At 39.4% G+C, this 9,974-nt stretch overlaps 1 protein-coding gene across 1 annotated transcript in view; it reads right to left on the minus strand.

Annotated features, from left to right (window-relative positions):
• Positions 1-9,968, minus strand: part of Gxylt1 (glucoside xylosyltransferase 1) — a 47,441-nt gene extending 37,473 nt beyond the window's left edge. The window contains exon 1 of the mRNA XM_015493433.2: positions 9,963-9,968. The gene's annotated coding sequence lies outside the window, so the exon portion shown is untranslated. The remainder of the gene's footprint in view (positions 1-9,962) is intronic.
• Positions 9,969-9,974: the final 6 nt, after the last annotated feature.

The following is a 9,974-nucleotide window of genomic DNA, read 5'->3' on the forward strand; positions in this document are numbered from 1 at the left end:
GAATCTTAAAATGGCTACCCATCCTCTTGCCCTGCCCTCAGGGGCGAGCAGTTTCACTTACCCTCAGGCGCTCCCCGTGTGGCCCACCAAATGCCGCAGTCTGGCTGGGCACAATCAGGAGCCACTTGTCAAAAGAAACTAACTTTATTTTTAGAACCACACACGCCAAACAAAACAGCCTCTCAGGAAAAAACCCTCAGAGCCTCAACTGCCACCACCGCCTTTCCACAAGCCTCTCTCTCCCCCACAAGCTTCTCTCCACCTCCCACAATCCTCCTGCTCTTGAGGCCGATTGGCTGGGTCACGTGGGCGGAGCCAAAAAAGTCCCCCATGAGCAGCTCCTGGTCTGAAAGGGCAGGGAAACAGCCCAATGAGCATCACCGCAGAGGAGCCAATCAGCTAGATGTTGCTGGGGCCGCTGTGAGCCAATCATCAGCCGGCAGCTGGAAGTTTGCTGGGGCCCCTTCGGCTGTGGCTCTCAACACATTACCATGTAGCTTTGCTTTCTCTCACTATTCAATTATAAATTACTGTTCTTATATCAAAAGGTCTATAAAATTTCAGGTTTGCCAATACCTTTAATCACTTTTCTCAAGAACTGTCAAGGGGTTCTCAGCCCTGAAGGTGTAATAAACACTCACAGAGCCCCACACAGACCAGTGAAATCAAAATCTCTGAAAACAGGGTCTGACAATGGTGGTTTTTAAAATGCCAAGAAATTCTGTATACTATTTCATAAAGAACTACAAATTTGGAATTTTAAAATCAATAGAAAAAAGTTAAACTGTAATTTGTTTTCCTTTGAAAGACACCATTTTCTAGGAAACAAAAAGTCATATTTTTAAAAGGTTGATCAGTCAGGAAAACAAAATGTGAACATATCAGGAAAACTTACCACTTGATTAGAAAACCTGTTTGTGTGCCCTCCTGGGCATGGTCTTATATGTTTAAAACCTCACACTTCGTACCAGGGAGTCAAGCTCAGCAGCACCTTAACAACTAACACAGTTCTTTCACATTCAAGTGCTTTCACATCTATTTACGCATCAAACAAACTTGTTAAGTTAGATAATTATCTCCACCTTTCAGATATAGACATCATCATGTTGTTATTTCAACAAATGTACAATTTATTTACAATGAACAACATGCAACTTGGTTCTATGAAAAAAAAAAAAACAATTATAACTAAACATTATTCCATCCTGTTTCCAAATCTACCTGAACCTAAGGTTACCTGTTAGAAATGGAGACACAGGATCCTACTCCTAGTTAACCAAGAATCTCCAGATGAATGGCCTGATAAGCTGAATTTTTAACTAATACCCCAGATAAGTCTTAAGGTCAGACCTGAATGAGAAACACTGTTCATCATGGGATATCTAGAGTCAAGTTGGAATTTTTAATCAAAAGTATTGATACTTGGGGCTGAGGCTGTGGCTCAGTGGTAGCGTACTTGCCTGGCATGTGTGAGGCACTGAGTTCGATTCTCAGCACTGTGTATAAATAAATAAAATAAAGGTCTACAACAACTAAAAAAGAAAAAATTTTTTTAAAAAAAGTATTTATACTGAGGGGGCTGAGGTTGTGGCTTGGTGGTAGAGTGCTCACCTAGCACACGTGAGGCCCTGGGTTCGATCCTCAGCACCACATAAAAGAATAAGTAAACAAAATAAAAGTATTGTATCCATCTACAACTAAAAAATTAGGGGAAAAAAAGGTATTGATACTAGTTTTACCTAGTATGCAAGAGGCCCCAGGTGTGATGCCTAGCATCACATCCTGGCTCCTCAAAGGTATTGATACAACTTTTATCATTCTGTTTATTTACTAGAACTTACATAGATCTTTAAAATTTAAAATTTGTGTATTTATAAATGCTTCGATCAATACATGTTCATTAAGCACAATTTTTAAAAATGTAAAAGCCTAATAAATCACCCACCACTGTTAACATTTTGACATCTTTGCTATCAATATTTTAAAAATTTCTGCCCACAAATTTTGGTCTAGGAAAAGTTCTCAGGCATGTTGCCAACATGGAGAAGCTGCTGAAATTACTCAAGTTTCATTAGAATCAAGAAACATGCCTGTGAGCTGGAAAGCACACCCCAAACCTGTCATAAGGTTGTACCCACCAGGGAGCTTCTAACTCAGGGGATCCTTTGCAGTTTCACAATTAAACTACACTGTAAGGCAGAGTTTTTAAAAAGTTGATTCAAGAGCCTGGAATGTTAGAGCATGCCTGTCATCCCAGCTACTCCAGAGGCCAAGGGAGGAGGGTCACAAGTTCCAGGCCAGCCTGAGCAACTTAGCCAGACCCTTTCTCAAAATAAAATAAAAAGGCTGAAGATGGAGCTCACTGATAGAGCACCCCTGGGTTCAAACCCCAGTACATAAAAAACAAACAAAAAATGATACAAAATGGAGAAGACATAAACTAGAGAATAAAATTCAATAAGACCAATGTGTTAGACAACTTAATGATGAGTTTAATTTCCTGAAGCTTTGAGCCACACTAAGACCCCTGGACTTTTGCTACCATCAAACTTTAGGAGCCAAGTATGTGGATTAAGGGTGGTCACAAACTCGCTGACACTTAGATCAAGAGTTAGGTTCTATCTCCCCTCACCCACAACAGAGACTAACTGCACTAGCAAACAGAGACAGGACTGGACAGAGTGTCAATTCCTACGCCCTTGCCTAAAGAACATGGCAACATCCATTGCCTATTTCCTGGTACACACTTGTCTCCATGTTTTAAGAAGTCTAAGGCACGTGGAGAAGTCATTTGAGAGGACGGAGGTCAACAGCCCCAGCTGGGCTCTCAGCCAAAAGCCAGCAGCAACTGCCAGCCATGTGAAAGGGCCACTTGCTGCATCACTCTCATCTACCAACCTACTAGGTCCATCCCAATCAAACATAAGCATCACAGTCCTCCTCTTCAACGCCAAGCTCCGCTTTCCTCCATACAATCACACAACAAATATAAATCTACGGCATGACCACATACACAGGCAAAACAATGGAAACACAATCATGAGTAAAATGGGCATGGGTCATTGCATTCAGTAGAGAATAAGAGTCATCTTGGATGTTGCCTTGTGGGAGACCTAAGCCAATACCCAATTCTTCAACTCCAGGACTTGTACTTCCTATTACCTTCAGTTAAAAATAACATATCCTAGCCTTTGTCAACACCTGAAACTGCAATCCTAAACTCCAATATCTCATTTCAGACTAGTCTCTACTCTAATTCTCCATATTCCATTAGAGACTCACACTTCCACTCACATGCCTCCTAAGTATAAGCTCCTTCTTGTCCTTATTTCTGTCCCTACTCAGACTAGACCATATAGCTCATCTGTTCACTTTCCTATAGCTACAACTTCTACCTCACTCTTTAACCATACCTTTCCACTAAAATCCCAAATTGAAACCAATCCATTCATTCACTTTCTCAGGTGACTACCGAACAACTAATGAATGACTATGCTGATTAGTGGAACTATAAACTCACTGTCTCCTTGGATTGCCCCTCAGGTTACTATCAACTCCATATGCATTCCACTCTACTGGCCATCTTCTCAGAGGAGTCTGTAAAGACCTCCTTGCCCTTTTTTCTCCTTAATCAATATCCACATGTACAATCATTCATCCTCCACTCTTATCTATTATACAAACATGTTCATCACCACATGACCCGCCTGTCTCTAAAAGGGAGAAGTAAATACCTTTGCCTCATTCTTTGACTTTGACCTTTTTCCAGGGACTTGCTCTGGTCAATGTAATGTGAACAGACAAGATATCACAGCATTAGAGCAGAAGCTTCAAATCAGATTGTGAAATTCAACCCAGCAAATCACTCTTCCCCTGCCATTAAACTAGGAATATTCAATAGACTGCTTCCTCAGTCTGGGTCCTAGGATAAGATGATACATAATGCAGGGTCATAGCCATGAACATGTAAACAGCTACAATAAATAAATGTTGTTAGAAACTGATGAGATGTTTAGAGGTTTTACAAAGCAAAAAATAATAATATGTCTAATTCCCTTTTGAATTATACAACTTGGGCTGGGGTTGTGGCTCAGTGGTAGAGCACTTGCCTCACATGTACGAGGCACTGGGTTGGATTCTCAGCACCGCATATAAATAAATGAATAAACTAAAGGTCCATCAACAACTACAAAAAAATATTTTTTAAAAATTATACAACTCAGTGGTTTTATTATATTCACAGAGTTGTGTAGCCATGATCCATCAGTTCTACTCCTTCGGTGGATGCTCAAAAGAACTAAAAACATTTTACGTTCACAGAAAAATTACACATGAATGTTTAGAACACCATTATTCATAAGAGTCAAAAAGTACAAAACCACTCAAATGTCCATTAACTAATGAATAAACAAAAGGTGGTACGTCCAGTCAATAAAATATTATTTGCCCATAAAAAGGAATGAAGTGATACATGCTACAGTAGTTGAACCTTGAAAACACTAAGAGGGCTGGGGTTGTGGCTTAGTGCTAGAGCACTTGCCTAGCACACATGAAGCAATGGGTTCAATCCTCAGTACCACATAAAAATAAATAAAATAAAATAAAGGTATAAAAGAAAACACTTAGAGGCTAAACTCAAAAGGCCACATTTTGTGTGATTCAATTATGTGAAATGCCCCAGACAAACATATGAAGACAGAAAGCAGATTTGCAATTGCCTAGGGCTGAGGACTTGAGAAGTGGAATGAGGAGTTAACTGCTAATGAATACAGGGTTTCTTTGGGGGATGAGGATCAACTCCACACAGGAGACAAATTTGCACAGAAATAGTCAAGTTTTAGTAAAATTTCTTGACCATAATTACATAGCAGGAAAAAAAATACAGAATGAAGAAAGAATTTTCTTTTCTTTAATGGAATATAAAAACATATGCACTTGTCAAGTATAGTGGTACAGGCCTGTAATCCCAGCTACTGGGGAAGATGAGGCAGGAGGATCACAAGCTCCAGGACAGCTTCAGCAAGTAGCAAAACCCTGTCTCAAAAAATAAAATAAGGAAGCAGTGGTGCACACCTGTAATCCCAGTGACTCAGGAGGCTGAGGCAAAAAGATCACAAGTTCAAAGCCAACCTCAGTAACTGAGCAAGGCCTAAGTAACTTAGTGAGACACTGTCTCAAAACATAAAAAAGAGCTGGGATGTGGCTCAGTGGTTAAATGCCCCTGGGTTCAACCCCCAGTATCAAAAAATTAAAATTAAATTAAATAGGCTGGGGATGTAACTCAGTGATAAAACAAGGTAAATTTTCAACATAAGGGGAAAAAACAAGAAAATATGCAGTAAAATACCCAGGCTGCTCACCATTGAAGTAAAAAAAATCATAAAACACTAAGCTACTGGGGCTGGAGATATAGCTCAGCTGGTAGAGTGCTTGCCTAGCATGCACAGGCCCTCACTTCAATCCCCAGCACCAAAACAAACAAACAAACAAACACTGCTGACAAGAAGTGGAATCATTTGCTTAGTTTCTTAACTCCCAAATATCCATTCTCACACTCATGAAAAAATGGTTTTGAAGATTGAGACACAGTAGAAACTGAAAAAGAATTCACTATGTACCAGTAACTTGTTACAAGCAATAAAGTTAGGAAAAGCAACCAATCTGAACACAGTGGTTGTACCTGCAGGGTGGTGGTGGAGGTAGTAGTAGTAATAGTAGTAGTAGTAGTAATAATAATAATAATAATAATGTTTTAAAATAGTAGAAAAGTAAAGGTAGTTATCCAGGTTTTGGTTATTAAGGCTTATAACTGCTCAAAATGGAATACTAGATGTTCAACATTCAAAGTGGTAACTCCACTAAATAATATTAATGGGAGCTGATTGGTGATGCATGCCTATAAACCCAGGAGGCTGAGACAGAAGATTCACAAATTTGAGGCCAGCCTCAGTAACTTGGTGAGAAAGTGTCTCAAAATAAAAAATAAAAAGAGCTAGCAATGTAGCCACTGGCAGAGCACCCCTGGGTTCAATATCCAGTAAAACACACACACACACACACACACACACACAGATATGAATGGATAAATAAAAGGTGATATAAACCCAGGAATGGTGGTGCACATCTGTAATTCCAAAAAGTCAGAAAGTTAAGGCAGGAGGATCATAAGCTCAAGGCCAGACTCAGCAACTTAGCAAGGCCCTTAACAACTTGGCAAGACCCTGTCTCAGAATAAAGAATAAAAAATAAAAAAAGGGTTGGGGATGTGGCTCAGTAGTTAAGCACCCCTGTATTCAATCCCCAATACCAAAAATAGATAGATAGATAGATAAAGTAAGTAAGGTATACGTACACAATGAAGTTTTACCCAGCCATAAAAAAAGAATGAAATTATATCACTTGCTGGAATAGCTGGTACTGGAAAACATCATGCTAAGTGAAGTAAGTCAGACTCAGAAAATCAAGTGTTGAATGTTTTCTCTCATCTGAGGAAGCTAGAGGAAAAAAAGGAATCTCATGAAAATAGAAGGGAGACCAGTAGAAGAGAGGAAAGAGATCCAGGGCAGAGGAAGGAGAGAAAGGGCAATGCTAGGGAATGAAAATTAAGCTATGTACATGTAAATGAATCCCACTTTTATGTATAATTATAATGCATCAATTTAAAAAATAGATTAGAGGAAGAGGATCAAAGGGAAGAAAAGGAAAGGAGAGGTATTAAGGAATAAAATCCACCAAATTATGTTATATACACATATAAACATCACAAAGAACCCCATTTTATGTATAATTTAGATGTGCCAATTGAAAAACAGAGGGATACCTGTAGAACAGAGGAAGAGGACCAGGAGGAGTGAGGAAGAGACATACAGAAAATGAGACTAATCAAATTATGTGTGTATATGAATAAGTCACAATGAATCCCACTATGTATAATAATAATGCACCAATAAAAACCATAAAAATGCAAAAGTAAATAATCAGGGTCTTGAATCAGGATGTGGAGCTCAGTGGTAGAGTGATTACCTAGGATGCTCAAGGCTCTGGGTTCAAGGATCAGCCCACAAAATAATAATAAAAGAGTCAAAATATCTTAGGAGTTTGCCTGACCTTAATGAAATCATAGGGTAAAAATGTGACAATTCAGCTTTTCTATGTTGTTCCTCTGCCCACAGGACTGTTTTGCATGCAAATGTAGAGAAACATTCTTTACCATTTTATTTTATTTTTTTCCTGGTACTGAGGATTGAACCCTTTAGCACTGAGCTTTATTTCCAGCCCTTTTTGGTTTGTTTTTGTTGTCGTTTTTGTTTTCGTTTTGTTTTGAGACGGAGTCTCCCTAAATTGCTGAGGTTGGTCTCCAACTTGCAGTCACTGTCCCCAGCACCTTCACCAAATTTGTGTGAAGATTTATATACATTTAATTTTAAGTTATACTTAAACTTCATTTAAAACAAGAAGTAAAGTCCCACATGATGGCGAATGCCTGTAATCCCAGCTACTTGGGAGGTTAAAGCAGGATGATCACAAATTCGAAGACAACCTTCAAAACTTAGAGGGGCCCAAAGCAACTTAGGGAGAACCCTGTCTCAAAATTTAAAATAAAGGGTCTGGGATTGTAGTTCAGTGGTAGAGCACTTACTTCGCATGTGTGAGGCCCTGGGTTTGATCCTCAGCACTACATAAAATTAATAAATAAAGGTATTGTTTCCATCTACAACTAAAAATATTTTTTAAAAAATTAAAATAAAAAGGGTTGAAGATGTGGCTCAAGGGTACAGTGCCCCTGGGTTCAATCCTTAGTACACACACACACAAAAAAAAAAAAAAAAAGGAAGAGAGAAGTAATGCTACAAGAGGACCTATAAAGTACAGCATTTCACAGGCTGAGGTTGTGGCTCAATTCTCAGCACCACGTAAAAATAAAGGTATTGCATACATCTACAACTTAAAAAAAAAAAATGTTAAAAAAAAGTACAGCATTTCAGCTGACTCAACTTTCACACATCAAACTTAGCTTTATTAAATATTTATTAAAACTAAGCCTGTTTCTAAATTTTTTTTTTTTTTTTTTTTTTTTTTTTGGTACCAGGGATTGAACTCAGGGGCTCCCAACCACTGAGCTACATCCCCCAGCCCTACTTCCTATTTTATTTAGAGACAGAGTCTCACTGAGTTGCTCAGGGCCTTTGGTTTGCTGAGGCTGGCTTTGAACTTGTTATCCTCCTGCCTCAGCCTCTGGAGCTGCTGGGATTATAGGCATGAGCCACCACGCCCAGCTTTTCTAAATTTCTAATAAAGTAATTTTGTTAAAATTAGCTGGACAAGCAGATTCATAAAAATCCGTCACAAATATTTGAGACAAAGTAATAAAAGTGAATGTTACTCTATCAAACTGAAATGCTAGTATTATACTTTGAAGTTTTTTTAATGTTTGATTAATGTTTTGCATCCTGCCTGGCACTGTATGCCTCTAATTCCAGCGACTCCCAGAGATTTGTGAGGCTGAGACAAGAGAATCAAAAATTTGAGGCCAGGGTCCGGGGTTGTGGCTCCGTAGAAGAGCGCTTGCCTGGCACTGGGTTCGATTCTCAACCACATATAAACAAATAAATAAATAAAGGTCCACCAATAACTAATAAAAATATTTTTTAAAAAATTCGAGGCCGACGTGGGTAATTTAGCAAGACCCTGTTTTTTAAAAATAAAAAGAGCTGGAGATGTGCGTCAGTGACAGAGCACCCGGGGTTCAATTGCAGTTCAAATAAAAAGAAAAAAAAAAAAGAAAAATTGCAGCCTTACAATTCTATCCACTATTTCATAATTTAAAGTCCTCATAATAAGGTAATAGTTCAGAAATAGTTTAGCTTCCCTCTATCATTTTTCATGAGCTGATTCAAATATTCAGCCATTAACCCAATTTTGGTAAACCTGGCTCTGGAAGTAGTTCTGCTTATGAATACTAAGTCCTGAATCCTATGAACTTCTCTGACTCATCAAATCATACAGTAAAAATGTGATAATCCATTTTTTTCAATGCTACTCCTCTGCCTAAACATCCCCCTTTCATCCCGGAAATGACCAACACCTCTCAGAAGATGTTCCACAAGAGCTTAAAAGTTGACCTACACTCCCTCCTCCTAATCCTACACCTTGCCATATAAAAGCTTTTACCTTCCGGTCACTGCCAGAGAAGTGTGGGTGCCCATCTATCAAGGAGGAGTGCGAAACGCTCAGATTTTAAGTATTAATATGCTGCTAAAAAAATTCTATTTTCAATTTAAATCTCATGTCTCTGGCAGTGATTTGTGCAAATCTGCCAGAGTCGCTGCTTCACAAACATGGATTTTCAAGAGAGGTTTCTTCATTCCATCCCACAAGTATCTTGAGCCTGCTAAGTATCGCTTATTTTTAACTTTCTGTTAAGTTTAAGAATAAACCGAGTGTTTAAAAAAATTCATAACGTGCACACATGCCATCTCCAGATTTAACTAATCGTCTCTATTAATGAAAACTCCATGCATTAACACACGAAAATTAGACAATCCTTTTGGAGGGGAGGAGGTACTGAGTAGGGTGCCAGTCTGTTTAAATATCTCAACTTCAACTCCATGGAAACAAGAGGGAATTCCCACTAGTAAAACAGCAAATAATAAGTGAAAGCACCATTTATTTTCAACAAATCTTTTTTAAAGTTGCAGATTAAATTCGATTTCTAATTTTTGTCTTATAAAGCACATAAAGACTGGGTCAAAAGGCAAACAGCGTGGGGTTCTCGGAGGTGGGAGCAGCGCCGGGCTCACCCCCGGCTGGAGGGGAAGGAGGGAAAAGAGTGAAGGGGGTGCGAGCCCGCGGCAAAGAAGCGGGAGGCGGAGACCGACCCTCAAGCAGCTCGGGCCAGGCCGCGCCCGGAGCCCCCGAGCCCGCCGCCCAGTCGCGGCCCCAAGACCCGAGGTGGCCCGTACCTGTCCGACCGG

This window comes from Marmota marmota, unplaced genomic scaffold (assembly GCF_001458135.2).
Source record: "Marmota marmota marmota unplaced genomic scaffold, marMar, whole genome shotgun sequence".
Lineage (NCBI taxonomy): Eukaryota > Metazoa > Chordata > Mammalia > Rodentia > Sciuridae > Marmota > Marmota marmota.